At 37.4% G+C, this 13789-nt stretch overlaps 1 protein-coding gene across 5 annotated transcripts in view; it reads left to right on the forward strand.

Annotated features, from left to right (window-relative positions):
• Positions 1-13789, forward strand: part of RORA (RAR related orphan receptor A) — a 1120706-nt gene that overhangs the window by 187976 nt on the left and 918941 nt on the right. For 3 of the 5 annotated variants that reach the window (XM_079912652.1, XM_079912651.1, XM_079912656.1), the window contains exon 3: positions 4605-4720. The exons of the other annotated variants lie outside the window; for them this stretch is intronic. The gene's annotated coding sequence lies outside the window, so the exon portion shown is untranslated. The remainder of the gene's footprint in view (positions 1-4604; positions 4721-13789) is intronic. 5 annotated transcript variants of the gene reach the window in all.

The following is a 13789-nucleotide window of genomic DNA, read 5'->3' on the forward strand; positions in this document are numbered from 1 at the left end:
AGCTTCAGGTGAAGTTGACTGTCTCATCTGGAAAGTAGCCTATAGTAACTTCTTTCTCTGCCAATCTTTTCATGACAGAAGAATCCTTCAAGGCTAGGTAACTCTGGGAAGCCTCTTCTGACTCCTCCCAAGCCTACTTAGTTTCTTCTCCTATTTTCACATCTAAACCATACTATTTGCACTTATATGAGCCCCCTTGCGTGTTTCTCCATTTGTTCCATGTGAATTAATGTTGTTTTCTCAACTACATTGTTACTTCTTTGATGGCATGTAACATGTCTTACACTTAATTTATCATCCCCAAACTGAAAGCTCAGAACACTGTGCACAGAAATGTCCTAATGCTTATTGTTGATAATGCCTGAGGCTCTTTGTTTTTTTAATTCTTCACAATTCTTAACACAGTGCTAAGCAATTAAAGCATACTCCATAAATTGTGTTGATTGATGGATAAATGTATCTTTATATGCAGAATCTGCATAATGTCAAGGTGGCCACAAATAGAATGGACTGGACTGCCATTGACTTAATTATATGATTTTTGGATTTTAATTCCCTGGGCTTTACCTTTCTAATTTATAAAATCAGGTGTCTGAACTCAGTATCATAGGTCTCTTTTACTTCTAAAATTCTATAATTTTGTGAAGTTTGGGGATGACAAATATATTAAGTTCTTACATGATTAATTCATTTAATCCTTGCAACAAACCTGTTGGTAAGTAACCATTATCCCAGTTTTATAGATGAAGAATCTGGGGCTTAGAGAAGCTGAATAACTTGTATAAGGTCACACAGTTGCTAAATGGAAGAATTAGGATTCATGCCTGGGTCCCATAGAAACCAGAGCACGCATTCTCCCTCCTTTACCACTCAGCCTCCTAAAAATCACTGCCTTAGCAGTAAATGGAAGGTTTCTTTTATCAGATTTCCTTTAACTGCTTTTCCTCGAAATGGACTGTCTCAAGCCTAACCATGTCAGAGAAAATCCTAAGGCTATTAGATCAGAAATCAGTCGCTGGCAGCTCCTCCTTGCAAGGTACGTGTTTGGCTCACTTTAATTTGTCATTCATTAAGCCTGGAGGAACGGAAAGAGAGACATCTTTGACTTTGCAGGAGCCAGAAGAACAAAGTTTTTACCCAAACTCAACATAAACACTTGGGTTTCGTTTGGGTTTGAGATTTTGGCAAAGGTTCAAAGCTTTCCATTTTCTGTGAAGCCATTGCCCATTCCTGTTAGGAGATCAGTAAATTTTGAAAGAGATTCCAGAGCTGATGGATGAGTCACAGACGTCCGGACTCCATAGAGCCTTGCTTGCGCAAATGAAATGACCAGATAAGATCCTGCGGCTTCTTTCTGTTGCATGGACGTTTGCCATCAAACACGACATAGAACTGGGTTGTTAATGCCAATGGATAAGAGGACAACATATTGTAAAAGGGACACTTAGAGGAGTGTCCAGAGGATCTCCGGAGACTTTGGTTTGACTTTGCTTTATGATACTGTCAAGTGCTACAGAAATATGAACGGTATGTCAGGCACAGCTCAGGGTAGTGGGTAAAGATGTGCAATTTGGAACAGGGAACAAGCTGGCCTGGGATTGAATTCTAGTTCTGCCATCTCCCCATGAACTTGACCAAGTTACCTAACCTCTCTAAGCTTCAGTTTTCTCATCTATAAAGTAGGGATAATATCAGTAGGATGGGCTATTGTGAAAGTAAAATGAAATAACATATATGAAGAAGTTAGCAGAATTCCCAGAACACAGTAAACACTCTGTAAGTTGTAGGATTTTTTTTAAACTTTGAAATATCATGTTTTTAAAGCCTTGGTCCTCTTTATCTTTTCAGCTGAGGGGACTGAGGCCCAGACAAGTGAAATAAACAGGTCCTTCGTTTCACAAGTGATGCAGAGGAAGAGGGGAACTTAAGTTTCTTGACACATAAAATATCTCTCCCCTGTTTCTTTTTTTCTTTTTTTTCTTATTTTCGGTACGCGGGCCTCTCACTGTTGTGGCCTCTCCCGTTGCGGAGCACAGGCTCCGGACGCGCAGGCGCAGCGGCCATGGCTCACGGGCCCAGCCGCTCCGCAGCATGTGGCATCTTCCTGGACCGGGGCATGAACCCGTGTCCCCTGCATCGGCAGGCGGACTCTCAACCACTGCGCCACCAGGGAAGCCCCTCTCCCCTATTTCTTGACTGAACTAGCTGGAGAACCCTTCCAGCTTCCTTTCTTCATCTGGCCCGGGATGAACAGAAAGCAGGAGGATGAGAAGAGCAGGACAGCCCTGAGTGTCTTTGAGCTATTGGAGGTCTCTCTCAGGCTGGGCCAGGTCACACTAGGTGCTTGTTATACTTTATGGACCTTCAAGTTATGACTTCATACTGGATTGTTTTGTTTTGTTTATTTTGGCATTTCTGATTCCTTAGACAACCAGGCTGTAAAAAGTTTCTGAGGGAACTTTGGGAGAGAGAAAACCTCTTTCTGGTTTGTCCCTGGCCTTTAGCAGTCTGGCTAGGATTTCAGGTAGCTGACAGTTTCAACTTGGGGCAGACCTGAGAGGCAAGTTGATTTTGTGCTGGGAGAAATTGCCTTCGGTTGTCAAAACTTCACAGAAGACTGGAAACTATCTTAAAGTTTCACTGAAGTATCAGGGGAAATACCATTGAAATCCAAATTCTAGAAAACAACAACAAAAAAATAATAATGAAGAGATTTCACATGTTGGATTTGTTTTCATACTATCTCATTATAGCGTGGAGTATCAATGGAGTAAAATGTTCCTGGCTAAAAGGACTAGCTCTTTGCCATCAGGTTTGATTGCAAAAAAAGGGGCACCATTGATTGCCATAAAACAATTCTGTCTTCCTGTGAATGACCTCTCAGGCCAATATCCCCTTTACTTAAATTCAGTGTTGGGGCTGCCAGGTAACTTCAAGAAAAGGACCACGATCTTATAAAAATCTATCAAAGTGTTTTTCCCATGAACTACAAGAAATACAGTGATGATATACATTATAACTTGTATTTTAGATTAGATTTATATGGTTTTATTAGTTGTTATATCTGTGTGTACATCAAATATATCCATTGTGTGTGTTATATCTGTGTGTGTATGTGTGTTACTACAATGGTCACTGCAGATGGTTTAATTATTCATTCAGTAAATAAGTATTGAGGCCTTACTATATGCCAGGCACTTTTCTATTCAGTCTGTTGCTGTCTTTGTTTTATAGATAATCATGTCCCTAAAACTTCTTCCACATTATCAATTGACAGGAATTGAGAGAGCATATTTAACTTATTTTAAGCAACTTTAGTAGAAGTAGAGTCTCCACTGAAAGCTCATGTTTCCATTTATCAAGATATATTCCTTAAAACAATAAGAATATTATGTCCAAAGCACATGCTTCCTTATAAGGAGAAATCAAAGCGGACTATTTGTCCAAGGTAACAACAACCAGATTTCTACTGATTAGCTAAAATTAAGGTATTCAGGTCATGGTACTGTAATTTTTCAAAAGGAAATCACTTATTCAGATATCTAAGGCTCCTCTGCTTTTAAGGGAACTTGATCTACAAATGAACTGGTAAATAATTCTTCTGTAATGGAACCATAACTTATTTACTGAAATATGTATCAGCTGTTAAAAGAAGAATTTTGCGCATAGCACAGGGAGATCAGCTGGGTGCTTTGTGACCACCTGGAGGGGTGGGATAGGGAGGGTAGGAGGGAGACGCAAGAGGTAAGGGATATGGGAACATATGTATATGTATAACTGATTCACTTTGTTATAAAGCAGAAACTAACACACCATTGTAAAGCAATTATACTCCAATAAAGATGTTAAAAAAAAGAAGAATTTCTGTGTTCAATTAGATTTTAAAGCTTTTTTAAAAACAAAGCTGTCAAACATTCTTTACCTTAAAAGAACACTGTGGGATAAAAGATAAATAATTGCTAGATAAAAGATTCTGATTTATCACATTATATGCTTTAAATATATATATTAATAGTAATTAATATTTATAGAGCACTTGTTATATGCCAGGCACTGGTGCTGAGTTCCTTGAATTCATTACTTCATTTAATCCTTATAATATCACAATGAAATAGATGCTATTCTTATTCCTTTTTAGTGGCTGAAGAAAGTTAGGGATAGAGAATGTAGGTAACTTGTCCGCAGTTATGTAGCTGGTCAAGTGGTAAAGCCAGGCAGTCTGTGTCCAGAGCCTGCCCTCTCCGGAAGCAGCAGAATGGAGTAGAGGAACATGGGCCTTGGAGACAGAGAACATCTCAGGTTAGAATTCTGACTTCACCACTTACAGGCTGTGTGACCTTGGGCCACACTATATATTCAGCACTGCTATGTTGCAGACTGCTTGGCTGGTAGACAACACTATATTGACTAGGAATCGTGCCAACTGAGTCACTGTGTGCTGCTGCATACAAGATACCTGTATTAACTCATCAATAAGTTAATACAGTACAGAGATGCACTGGTAAATATGTAACCACAAGCCCCCCAGGGAAAAGAGCGCCCCGATTGATGGTTGGGATTTGCCGATTTCTGTGGTGTAAGTACTCCCTTATGGATGATTTCAGGGTGAAAAAACTGAATGCTGAGTTGGAAAGAGATACACACAATCAAGTCCTCCAAACTGACACAAGCAGCCTCCAGCATACCACTGAGGGAGATTCATTCTCATACACAACATCAGGTAAGCATCTGGGTACATAGTTCAGGTCTTGAGAGTGAGTGAGAACATCTGGACATCAGGCAAATCACAGTACGATCATGACACAGTTTACTTAAATGCCTGCAAGGAGGTTGATTACAGCATTGCTATAGCAAAAAACTTGGACAAAACTCAAAGACAAAAAGTAGGGGATTTGCAGATACTACAGTGCAATGCTGAAGTACTCAAAACATTCACCAGAGTGAATTTGGATCAATGAATGAAATTCTATTTCTATTGCAATTGAGGCACATACTGTCACGGATACATTCAACAGGTGGACTATTGTTTTGGGTGGGCATGTATACTAGGAATAGAAAGAAACAACATTTTGGAGGTAGGAGGAATAGCATAATGCCAAACCAATGCCAAAGAAAGATTTAGTGTTTACTGTAAAATAAGGCAACTTGTCCTATTAGCAATACAAAAATGTTGTATGGCAATTAATAATGTCAGTTAGTTACACAGTAAGGAACTGGGACTAAATGAATATTGCAAAGCTCTTAGCATAGTGCCTTGTACACAGTAAGTGTTCAATATATGTTGGCCATAGTTATTGTTCTGATTAATTACAGTGTCCCATATGATAGAATAATGGTCATTAGACTTTTACAGAAGATGTATTAACATGAAAAGATATTCACAATTTATTTTAAAATGAAAAAAGTTTTATCTTATTTCTGGAAAAAATATATAGATATAGTGTTTTTTGATAATAGGAAAAATATCTGAAATATCATATGTGGTTCTTTATGGATGGCATGATATTGCATCATTTTAATTTCTTTGTTGTGTTTGTGAAGATATCCAAGTTTTTCTACAATGAATTTGCCTTGTTTTTATTATTACAGTAAATTATTTAAATTAAAAAACAAAACACACCTGTATAATTTTTATCTCCTTGTTTCTTTGGAAGAAAAATCAATACTTGCTTTGTGGTTCAACACCGGACAGTCCGGCAAATCTTTTCCTTGTTAGTTTTGTTGAATAGTAGTTTGGTTAATACCTAGACAGAGGGCTTGGATAATATTTTGAGTCCTATACTACCCCATGAACTTACATGGCTGAAAAACAGAGCAAGCCCAGAGAATGGGAAATGTAGCTAGAAAAAGTTTAAAAAATGTAAAAAATCACCTCAGGTCCTTTGTCTATTTTTTATTTTAAACTAGGTCTTCATCTGTAGTTTTTATTTTATTTAATTTAACATCTTTATTGGAGTATAACTGCTTTACAATGGTGTGTTTCTGCTTTATAACAAAGGGAATCAGCTATACATATACATATATCCCCATATCTCTTCCCTCTTGCATCTCCCTCCCTCCTACCCTCCCTATCCCACCCCTCTAGGTGGTCACAAAGCACTGAGCTGATCTCCCTGTGCTATGCAGCTGCTTCCCACTAGCTATCTATTTTACATTTGGTAGTGTATATATGTCCATACCACTCTCTCACTTTGTCCCAGCTTATCCTCCTCCCTCCCCGTGTCCTCAAATCCATTCTCTAGTAGGTCTGCATCTTTATTCCCATCCTGTCCCTAGGTTCTTCATGATGATTTTTTTTTTAAGATTCCATATATATGTGTTAGCATACGGCATTTGTTTTACTCTTTCTGACTTACTTTACTCTGTATGACAGACTCTAGGTCCATCCATCTCACTGCAAATAACTCAATTTCATTTCTTTTTATGGCTGAGTAATATTCCATTGTATATATGTGCCACATCTTCTTTATCCATTCATCTGTCAGTGGACACTTAAGTTGCTTCCAAGTCCTGGCTATTGTAAATAGAGCTGCAATGAACATTGTGGTACATGACTCCTTTTGAATTATGGTTTTCTCAGGGTATATGCCCAATAGTGGGATTGCTTGGTCGTATGGTAGTGCTATTTGTAGTTTTTTAAGGAACCTCCATACTGTTCTCCATAGTGGCTGTATCAATTTACATTCCCACCAACAGTGCAAGAGGGTTTCCTTTTCTCCACACCTCTCCAGCATTTATTGTTTGCAGATTTTTTGATGATGGCCATTCTGACTGGTGTGAGATGATATCTCATTGTAGTTTTGATTTGCATTTCTCTAATGATTAATGATGCTGAGCATTCTTTCATGTGTTTGTTGGTAATCTGTATATCTTCTTTGGAGAAATGTCTGTTTAGGTCTTCTGCCCATTTTTGGATTGGTTTGTTTGTTTTTTTGATAGTGAGCTGCATGAGCTGCTGGTAAATTTTGGAGGTTAATCCTTTGTCAGTTGTTTCATTTGCAAATATTTCCTCCCATTCTGAGGGTTGTCTTTTTGTCTTGTTTATGGTTTCCTTTGCTGTGCAAAACCTTTTAAGTTTCATTAGGTCCCATTTGTTTATTTTTGTTTTTATTTCCATTTCTCTAGGAGGTGGGTCAAAAAGGATCTTGCTGTGATTTATGTCATAGAGGAGTGTTCTGCCTATGTTTTCCTCTAAGAGTTTGATAGTGTCTGGCCTTACATTTAGGTCAGGTACACCAAGGCCTTGAATCCTCAGTGAGGAATCTGAACATTTTTCTGTAAGCTAAATGTTTTGGGAATGGAGTAGGATAGAGAAGGATTGGCACTATATGAGGAAAGGGGTGTTAAACTTTTTCAGAACCCATATTTGTTGTTTCCATTAAGGTTAACATCTAGCCAAGAGCATCATTCCATTAAACTAACATCTTGCAACCTACAAACATGTTTTGATAAATACAGTAATTTTTCAGGAATATGGCAAAACGTTTTTATATAACCCTATTTATCTGGAGTAGTCAACTAGTTTTAAACTAAATATGCATATTTTATATAATAAGAGAATGTTATGCAGAAAACAGTACATCTCTAAACAATTTTTGGTCCACTTCGTTGGAAACATTACGTAAGCACCACACACTCTTTCAAAATTGAATATGGAACCTGAGTTAGAAGACAGTTTTCTTTCAAGGCCGCATTCCCATAAACTACCAACACTGGAAATGGATTATTCTAGAACAGAGTTTGGTCTCTGATTTAAGAGACAATCCACAGGCTTTCACTTTGGCTCTTTCCAATCTGTGGCTTCTTTGTCCTGTTCTTTATTGATGAGTTTCCTCCTCATAAGGGAAAATGTGGGTAGCAAAGTTTTGCAGGTGAAGTAAAAGTTATTTTTAGCCTTTTTATAAGCTACTGGGGAAAATTGCATTTCATTTACCATATGTCATAATGGCTCTAGATAGAATGGAAGACTATTGGACCTGAGGAACGTGAAAATTCAGGCCAGTAATATAAATGTTGTCAATCCAAAAACACTCAAGGACAGTACTCCCTAGAATAATTATTTTACTTAAGCTATGGCTAGTTCAGTTAACTTGGCAGGCTTGAATTGAGTTTAAATTCATTTCGGTTTTAAAAAACACTCAGGCAGGCTGATGGAGTTAACTAGTTATTTGACTAAATTGACTCCCAGTGTGAAGTAACTAGTCAATTGAATCAAAATGTTCCAACTGACTCTGCATACAGAGGTAAACGCAGACACTTGAATGTGCTCTCCTGGCTATTCTGTATTAAATGAAATAACAAATGTAAAGAGTTTCATAAAATGTAATGTGAATAGCAGATGATATAAAATGGGCCAGAAAGCAAGCAGTTTCTGCCCTGGGATTAGCACTCAGCAATCTCACTCACAGAGTTTGGATCCTCTAAATATATTTGCCCGTTTACTGCTTAAACTCACAATCCACCTTGGGCCTTCCTGTGTATATCCGCTAGGATATTTCTGGCCATTCTCTGTAGAGCCAAAATGTTTTGAGGATCTACTCTGTTCTATACATGCCTTTATGCATACAAAGATAACATTTTCCACTGAAGAGGAAAAAACAGAAAATTAGATCATTTGTAACATGCTCTAACAGTGGACTAAAATATTTTCTGCCTGGGATGTATCACTGCCAATTCTATTGTGTCAGGAGAAGAAAGGAAAGAGGGAGGGAGGGAAGGAAGGAAGAAGGAAGGAAAAAGAAAAGAAAGTCATTGCATATTAGAGAGAAAATATTAAGTGGAATTGGCATCATATAAAATGAGTAGTAAATTGAACCAAGTTAAAGTATAGAATCAGCCCCCTTCTAACCCTAAGAATCTCTGGGTCTCAAAAACAAAATCATCTCTTAGCATCCTCCTTCCTCCCTCTTTTGTAACATTTTATTAAGATGCTGTGGTGCTTCTTTTTAAAGAAAAGGACAGATTTTTAAAGATGCAGGATATATTCAGTAGCATGCAGGACTCTAGAAATAGGGGTTTTGAATGTTAAGCCTGAATGTTACTATCTTTTGGGAAATGGGTTCAGTAGATGAGTCCTCCTTATTGTGGAGAAAGAGGAAAGTTGAACAGTTTGAAGACTTCTTAGCAGTGAGACTTGACTCTGAAGAACCTTTGAGGTGAGTGAAATGAATCAGAAACATATGGATTACATTTCGCTTCAAGTGCCTCAGGGCTCAGAGTGTTTGGCTAAGTACATTTTAGGTTTTTCCCAGTACAGAATTAAAAAAATACGATTGCCTGAAGCAGTTTCCCAAGCCTAACTTGTACTAGGATTCAGTTCAAGGAATGTCTTGCCCCACTTCTATTAGAAATGCAAATGAGCCCCAAGCAATGGATTTTTCAGAATGCTCTCAGGGAATACATGGCTGATCTGTAGGAGGCAGCTGTATAGATGGCATCATTATGAGAAGAGAAACAGAGAAGAAAGAGAAAGAGAGAGAGAGAGAGAGAGAAAATACCCTTTCTTCAACTATCCAGATGATTAGTTATCAAATTCAACTACTAGAATCTTCTCCCTTTGTGCTAAAGCATTATTTGTGTCCTTTCTAATTGCCTCTTACCCTGAGCAAAGGCAATTCACAATGGTGTGTGAACCTCTGAGTGTGAGTGAGGTCCTTAGGTTGTCTCCAGTGAAGGTCACTAGAAAAGACTGGTCCAGAGGCTCAGACCAGAAACCCGTCAGATCCTCCAAAAAAGGAGAGACTAGTACTATTGCTAAAATGAATACAGGATAAATATTTCTTCCCTACTACAAGGGTATTGGTGGTATTGGGTCTAGATTTCAGTTGATTAACCTAGGACTCAAATAATAAAGATGATAATAATGTCAGTTATTTACTTAATATGAATAATCTGATTTTGATAAATTTTAAGACCTCATCCCTAGACATTCTGATTTCATCTTCTGGAATAGGGCATGGATATTTAGTGTCCAAGACAGAAGATGTGCACCAGGAAATTCATTTCAGGACTGTTGAGAGTAGCATTCTTTTTGTAATTAAAAAATAAAAGGCTCGAATGTTCCTAAGCAGCAAAATGGAAAAATAAATTGTACTATTTTGTATTATGTCATACAATGGAATTTCTCTACAGCAGTACAATGGACTGTGGACACAAGTTATGAACACATAAATATGGCAGCATCTTAGAAACACAAGGAGTGGACTCTCCCACCGGAACAACCACTCCTCTTGCCTCTGGAGACCAGATGTAGCTGTCATTGCTGCCACCTCCCATCATCAAGACAGATGTTTGCTGTCCTTGGGGTGAGGGTATCTGATTGGCAAGCCTGGCCCCTGCTTTCAAGGCAGCCTGGTAAAGAAAATCTCTCTGACTTTAAAATTCTCTAGTGGTAGGTAGAGTAAGGTCTAGATTGTGAGGTAGGAAATTTCCAAAATAGGGGAAGGAAGATTGATGTTGGGAAGCTGAAAAGAATACCAACCGTTACTATAAACTCCAAGAGAAAGACATGAGATACGAGAAGCAGGAGTGAGTCAGGAAACCAGTGAACCCATTTTTAACTCTAAATAAGCTGTAGTTGATGCTTCAAAAATACTAGTAACACACTAGAATTTAACTCCTAGATAGTATCTTATGGGAGATGAAGAAGAGATGGGGAATTAAACACATCATAAATCTTTTGTCCAGTTTTGGAGAATAATATAGATAGTGAGTAACTCTAGGGATTGATAGAAAAATATGTCTAAATATTGCATTTTAAAATGTAAGGATGAGGGGAGAGAAGTGAATAGCTGGAGCACAGAGGAGTTTTAGGGCAGTGCTCTGTATAATACCAAAATGATGGAGACATCATTATATGCCCAAACCCATAGAATGTACAGTGCCAAGAGTGAGCCATAATGTAAACTATGGACATTGGATGTCACATCATAATCATGTGACATTAAACCCAGATATCATTGGGTCTTTTAACCTTCTGAAAGTTCCTTGAGTATTGTTAAAGTAGAAATAAACTCTGGCTTCCAAAAAAAAATGTGACAGTGTAGGCTCATCATTTATAACAAACGTACCACTCTGGTTGGGAGTGTTGATAATGGGGGAGGCTCTGCATGTGCGGGGTCAAGGGGGAGACGGCACATCTCTCTACCTTTCCTTCAGTTATGCACTGAACTTTAAACTGTTCTAAAAAAATAGAGTCTTAAAAAATTGTAAGGATAATTTCTTGGGGTAATCGTTAAAATGGGCCATAAGAACGGCTTCAGAGGTGCTCTTAACGTTGTACTCTGATCACATCAGTGTGTGAAAATATATCAAGCTGTATGCTTGTGATATATTTTACTTCAATAAAAGTTTTTATATTTTATGAAAGAGCGATATGGGTACATGGTAAAAGCACACACACACACTTTTTTTGAAAGTATAGAAAGACATAGAGTAAATAATGTCTTCCTATACCTCAGACCCACAGCGTTCTATGTCCCCTACCTAGAGGCAGTGCTGTAATAATTTCTTCTAAGTCCTTCTCGAGATATTTTAAGATTGTGTGGATTCATGTTTGTGTGTATGTTTGTACTAATGAGATATATATGTATATATACACATATATTTATGTACATATTTATGTGTATTTCCCCCTCTTTTATATAATCAGTGTACTATTATATTCTACATGGTGTTCTCCATGTTGCCGATTGGGTTGATTTGCCTCCTCCTTTTCAAGGGCTGCACAGAAGTCATGGATTCTATTGTATGGTTATACCATTATTTATCCAGTCTGTGCCTACTCAAAGCAATACAGCAGAGAATATCTGAATAAATATGTCATTGCAGACATGTATGACTGTATTATATATCAGTTATACATATATGTTTGAATATATGTATATAAACATATGAAATTGCTAGATCAAATGGTAGATGCCTTTCTAATTTTGATCTCACCAAATTGCTCCCTGAAAATGTTGCCCCCTTTGTGTTTCACCCTTTATATTTCACAATGTATTACCAGAGTTTTTCAACATGGCCAATCTGATAAAAGAAAAGCAGCACTTGTTAATTTTAATTCACCTTTATTCAACTAGCTAATTTAATAGTAGTTAGATAGAACTTCTCTCATGTGTTTAATAGCCATTTGTATTTAGTTTTTTGTATATTCTTGTTTTGCTCATTTTTATAGTGAGTTGCCATTTCTTTATTAATTTTTATTGTGGTAGAATATACATAACATAAAATTTACAATTTAAACTACTTTTTTTAAGTATGCAATTCAGTGGCCTTAAGTACTTTCACAGTTATGCAACCATCAGCACTATCCAGCTCAAGAACTCATCATTCCCAACTGAAACTGTACCCACTAAACAGTAACTCCTCATTTCCTTATTAATTTGAGTCCTTTATATATTAAGATAATTCATGATTTATCATTTAAATCCCCTTAATAATCATCTGAAGTAGGCAGTTGCTTGTATGATTTATTCCAGTCAGACTTTTACCCTTGGCACTCAACTAAATCTGCTCTTACCAAGGTTGTCAATGACCTCCATATTGCTAAATCCAGTCATCAGTTTCATTTCTCATCTTGCCCTATCAGCAGAATTTGACACAATTGATCACTTCTCCTAGTAAAACTTTTCACAGTTGGATTCCAAGGTGCCACAATCTCATGGTTTCTCTTTTATATCATTTGCTTTTCCATCTCAGTCTCCTTTGTCAGCTCTTCTCCAAGTTTTCTAATCTTTGGAGAGGCCCAAGTCTCAGTACTTAAATTACTTCTCTTCTTCATCTATACTCACTCCTTTGGTGATCTCTTCCAGTCTTACAGCTTAATAGCATTTATATGCTAATGACTACCACATTTGTAACCCCAGCCCAGATCTCTACCCTGAACTCCACAGTTGTATATTTAATTGCCTCCTCAGTGTTTTTACACAAATATTTAATAAATATGTCAAAACTAACAGGTTCAAAATTGAATTTGTAGATTATAGCTTCTGATAATAGTACAACAACTTAGCTGGACTATCCCTCCAATAAATAGCAGTTTAAAACTGTGGGCAAAATATTTTAAAAACACACTAGAAAGCACTACAGAGCAAAAATAAATGTAGAAAGAAGTTGTAGGGAATTAGTCCCATGAAAAAATAGGAATTGTATGTGATATATATACATTTTTGTGGCTGTTTGCCTGAGGGCACTCCCTGATCCACAGGAGGCAAGGCTAGAGAAAGTCACAGACTTGCTGAATTGAGGTGTCAGAGGACAGAGTTTTGGGCTAGCAGAATGACTTGAAAATTAAAGTTGGGAGAAATACCAGAAAGAAGGGGCTGAAGAGGGGTCAAACCCCCAAAATATGAATATAACTCTTATAACTATTGAGTAATCATTGAATCGTGCATGGGACTATCCCATGGGACTATTCCAGGGGCCCTGCAGAAAGAGCATATGAAGGCTAAAAGAACTGAGAAGAAATCTCAGCTGCTTCCCACTACAGGAAAGACAGTTTTGGGTTTGAGTCAATGCCCTTCACAGGGAGATAATGGAATTCAGAGTGTCTACAACTTACTACACACTGTCCAGCATTCAGTAGAAAAAAAAAAAAGAAAGAAAGAAAGAAATACACATACACACACACACACCCACACACACACTGGACAGATGAAGAAACAGAGAATTGAGATCCAGACCAGAAAAAAAAGCAATCAATGGAAATGACCCAGAGATTTTTCAGATGTTGGAATTAGTAGATAAGAACTTTAAAGCTGATATTATATATATTTCAAGGAAATAAAGT

This window comes from Stenella coeruleoalba (genome assembly GCF_951394435.1).
Source record: "Stenella coeruleoalba genome assembly, chromosome: 2".
In the NCBI taxonomy this organism is placed as follows: domain Eukaryota; kingdom Metazoa; phylum Chordata; class Mammalia; order Artiodactyla; family Delphinidae; genus Stenella; species Stenella coeruleoalba.